Here is a 5,176-nt window from a genome sequence, read left to right as displayed (position 1 = left end):
CACTGGACACACACTGTGTCTGATTAACCCATTCTGACCTGAGATCAGATTCTAAAAAATGTCAGTCGTTCTTCGAATCTTTCAAAAATAGCAGACCTACAAGCTCGTATCGCGCCACTCGGTGGCGCGATATGAGCTTGTAGATCTGCTATTTTTCAATAGCTAAAGCATAACATGATGCTGACACCAAAATGGGTGCCCGGTCAGAATGGGTTAATTGCTGCTTCTGGCAATTGAATTTCCCATCCGCGCAAAAGCGTTTTACGAGCCTTTTTATTACACAATGCATCCTTCCCGGGCTTCCTCTATATGTCTTTTGACGGCTGTCCATCCATGCATGTACGCCTCACTGCTAAAGCAGACAAAAGCAGTCCACCAGTGGAGCGCCCATAGCTCTCTTCCACATTCACAGACAGGAATTTTGAGAGATATACTGATACACCATGAGCGCTCATCTCTGAAAGGAGTTTGGTTGAGAATTGTGGCTGTACAGAACATCATGTTTTTGCTGTTGAAAACATTTCAAGCACAAAGCAGCACACAGGGGGCTTCTCCCCTGTAATACATACTGTATGCCACAGCCTGGGACCCATGGGTATGATGAGGATGTGTGCTACGGTGTCCCTCCCAACTTACTCCGGGCAATAGAGACCATGTGTGCAGGAACAAGGGCCAAGGTGGTGACCCCAGATGGCAACAGTGAGGAGTTGGCCATCTTGGCTGGGGTACTGCTATAGGGGACACCCTAGCCCCCCTTCCTCTTCGTCATAGTCCTGGACTACGCGTTAAGGAAGGCCATCAATGGGCGAGAGCAGGACCGTGGCCTTGCACCATAACACCAAGGAGGTCGAGACGACACCCAGCAGACAGACCTGGTCTACGTGGACGATCGGCCTGCTCTCCGACCACGTGGAACAAGCTCAGGAGCTCCTGACCAGAGTGGAATCGGAGTGTGCCATGAGGTTGGCCTCAGGTTATCACCTATATAACATCTCATCAGAGCACCCACCTCTGACAACAACAGGAGGCACTGCTTTGAAGGAAGCTGGGCTCATGGGTCAACTCAACCAAACAAGACCTGAAAGTGAGGAAGGCATGAGTTGCATGGAGGGCCCTGAACGGCATGGCCAGTGTATGGAACTCCAACCTCCCCCGTCAACCCAAACTCAGCTTCTTCTACGCAACGTTAGAGTCTGTTCTCCTATTGCGGCAGTGAATGCTGGACCCTGAAGCCAACCCTGCAGAAGTCTCTAGATGGGTGCTATACACAGGATTGCTGCGAGCATGTTACCAACATAAATCTGTATGATGATGGCAGAAAATAGCAGCCAGGAGAATGAGACTATAGCAGGTACACATGCCAAAGACACCAAGAGCTGCCAGTCAGCAAAGTAGTGCTGTGGGAACCTACAGACAGGCCACGAGGACGTCCCACATTAACAGAATGTACTCCAGAACGACGCATGAGCACAAAGCACCAACGATCTGGCCAGATGTATGGAGAGAAGAACCGGGATGACTGGATTAAGCAACGATGGAGGGCTCGTCTGAGGACGACCTAGAGAGACACACACTGTATGTCAACGCATATTATAACACACGTTATTGTCAGCAGCAAACAAACAAAAAAAGACAATGTCTTCATTGCATGTTAAATACTATACACTGAAAGGTAACATTAGATTGATGGCCACCGGTGTTCCAATTGTATGTAGACCTCATTTTCCCTGTAGGCATTTGGTTAATATCAACAATCGTCAAGATACAAGAAAATGTAATTTGATTAAGCACCAGGAATGTATTTCCTTCACGTAACTTTTTTCATGATGGCATTTTGAACCACTTTGAACTTCACGTGTCGCTTGTTGGCATGTTGGCGGACATTTACAAAAAAAATATATATATATTATTTCCCCAAAACAGCAGGTCTCCAAGCTCACAACATGCTACGTTTTGACACCGCTTGAAGATGGGCTATTTAGTATTTTCGCCGCACAATACTGTCAGGTTGTATGAAGTGGTTCATTTGCCGTACATTATTCCAGGTAGCATCTCTCCTTTGACAGGGTTGACGGCTAATTAAAAGACGATGGGTTTGTAGGCTCACCCGTAGATGGACATGAAACATTATATTTGACATGATCATTGCATCTCCAGCGATGAATGATGGACAGTGCTGGATGGATATACTCATGGCTATACCCATGCATGCACAACGGAATACGTGTTGCCTCCAAACCAAAGTTAAATCAGTGGTCTTGTCTTCTACTACAAACCAGCCCCAATCCACCCCATATCTCTCTCTCGCTCTCTCTCTCTCTCTCTCTCTCTCTCTCTCTCTCTCTCACATACACACACGCATGCACGTGCGCATACACACACCACTATTCCCAGAGGATCTCCTGTTCGCTGCAGAGTGCCCTCTGCTTACTGGTGGATGTGACAGTACACACCGCGAGTAGGGGTCTTAAGGGAATGGGGAGGATTGGAGGCTGCCACAGGCCCAGGCATGACTAGACCGGGCCCATAATCTCCCAGTCCCCCCACCCCCCTCCCCTCCCTGCTTAACCGCCACACCCCGCATCCCTCACCGCATCCCGCCACACACACACACACACACACACACACACACAGCTCTAGCCACTGAATGATTTATGAGTTGGACGGGTGGAAGGGGGTTAGCGTCAGTGCCATGTCTGGGCTCCTCTCTCTCTCTCTCTCTCTCTCTCTCTTCCCCGTGTTATATTCTTAGTTCCTGACACAGAGGGGAGGGTTTGCAGGGGAAGTGGGAGGGCCGCGGATATTAGTCTGCACTCACGCATGCATGCATGCACGCACACACACACAAACACACGCACGGACACATCACAGAAGCAACTGACTGAGTGACAGGTACAACCAAGGTCATGGCACCTGTGCGATGGAAATAGAACCCCCCCCCCCACACACACACACACACACACACACATACACTGTCACACACACACTGACACACACACACACACACACACACACACACACACACACACACACACGTTAATGGTTATGTTGTGAACAACCGGCTACACAGCAGCCACGGGGGACAAATATTCAATAACAACGATCACCAAAAGTCTGAATTCAAGCTCCTGTAATCTGGCTTTAGCTACAATTAACATAACTATATCCTCATCAGCTGCAAGATTCTTCAGTACAGAATGTGGAACAGAGAGAGAGACTAGCAGAGGGAAGACATGCTAACTATCCCTGGAGTTTAAAGCCAGCAGTGTCGTTTTTTTGTTGCCGTGTTGACTATAAATGGTTTGGTGTTGATGTTCAATGGCACCATCGGACGGTGATAGGCAGTGGTGAACTAATTAAGTACTGTACTTAACCCATTCTGACCTGAGATCAGATTCATACGAGGTTTCCACTGGACAACACACTGGTCTGATCAACACATTCTGACCTGAGATCAGATTCCAGATTCTAAAAATGTCAGTCGTTCTTCGATTTTTCAAAAATAGCAGACCTACAAGCTCGTAGCGCGCCACTCGGTGGCGCGCTATGAGCTTGTAGATCTGCTATTTTTCAATAGCTAAAGCATAACATGATGCTAACACCAAAATGGGTTCCCGTTCAGAATGGGTTAATGTACTACTACTTAATGTACTTACTGTAGGCCTACTGTATGACCTGCTATTTTCAACATATTTGTTTTACATTTGAAAACCTTGAAATGAGACATTCTGCATACTTTACATACAATTTGAAACCCATACTTTACTCTAACTCTACTCAAGTAGATTTCCACTCGTGATAGTATAGGGTGACACAACTATATTCAGACTTCATCCTCCACACAGAGGTCTTTTTTGATTGACCTATACTTAATCAGGGAAAACCATTGAGCGCATGCATGCTCTCTTTGCCCTGAGTACACATATACAATATACAAAAAAAGATAACACAATTTTACATTGTCACAAGGTCAAATACAGATGAGCAATATTAAAAAGAACACCATAAATGCTAATATATAATATTGGTATTGGGGCTACAAAAAACAGGTCATCATCATCATGCCAGTCGTGACTCTGAGCCAACCCCATATGTACCCTGCTTGCTATTGATGTATTGATCTGTTGATGCTACGTATACGCTTTTCTTGACTTGTATACAGCACATTGGTCGATGACAGTCGTTTTTTAAATGTGCTTTATAAATAAAGTTTGATTTGATTTGATTTGGACCCTGAAGTCATGGCAGATCGTGTCCTGTCCATCTTGGTATAAACCCAGTGGTATACCTTTGGAGGCCCAGGAAAGTTGGCATGCTGATGCTGCTGTTTTGCATTAGCATAGTGATCCAAATAGCCTCCCTGTTAACCCATTCTGGGCGGGCACCCATTTTGGTGTTAGCACTATGTTATGCTTTACCTATTGAAAAATAGCAGATCTACAAGCTCATAGCGCGCCACCGAGTGGCGCGCTACGAGCTTGTAGGTCTGCTATTTTTGAAAAATCGAAGAACGACTGACATTTTTTAGAATCTGATCTCAGGTCAGAATTGGTTAATCAGACCAGTGTGTGTCCAGTGGAAACCTCGTATGAATCTGATCTCAGGTCAGAATGGGTTAACTGTTGTAAATCCACTCCACACAAACCCTCCTTCCCAGTGTGCCTGTTGGTGTGAAACCTTGTGCTCACTTCATACCTTATGTCCATGACACGTACGCACGCGTTATACACAGTAGTCTGTGAACAATTAAATTCTAGTTCTAAGATGTGACCACACGATTGGGACACAATTAAACCACACAGCGAGGCACGAAGTCCAAAGTCAATGTTATTTTATTCCCCCTATATAACAATAAAAGCAGAGCAGTAGAATATTGGGCAGGGGAATTATGGGAATAGGAGGGGGGATTAAATCAATTCAATGTATGTCCAATAAAGAGGGTGGGGGAGGGGGGGGGGGTCATTATTCACAGCCGTCCAGGGTTGACAGTCATTCAAAGCACTGTAAGATGCAGAATGCATGCAGAGCCATTAAATGCCACATGCAGGATCCAATGATTAAAATCTAATCGCTGCTCTTGGATTTTAATCATTGGAATTTATTGTGGCATGCAGATTAAAGTGGTTTTATAACTTCCCTTTTTCAAATGGGGTCCATTTGGTTCCTGCTCCATACC

The sequence above is a fragment of the Protomyctophum bolini genome (assembly GCF_963924005.1).
Source record: "Protomyctophum bolini genome assembly, chromosome: 12".
NCBI lineage: Eukaryota > Metazoa > Chordata > Actinopteri > Myctophiformes > Myctophidae > Protomyctophum > Protomyctophum bolini.
This window is presented reverse-complemented; position numbering follows the sequence as displayed.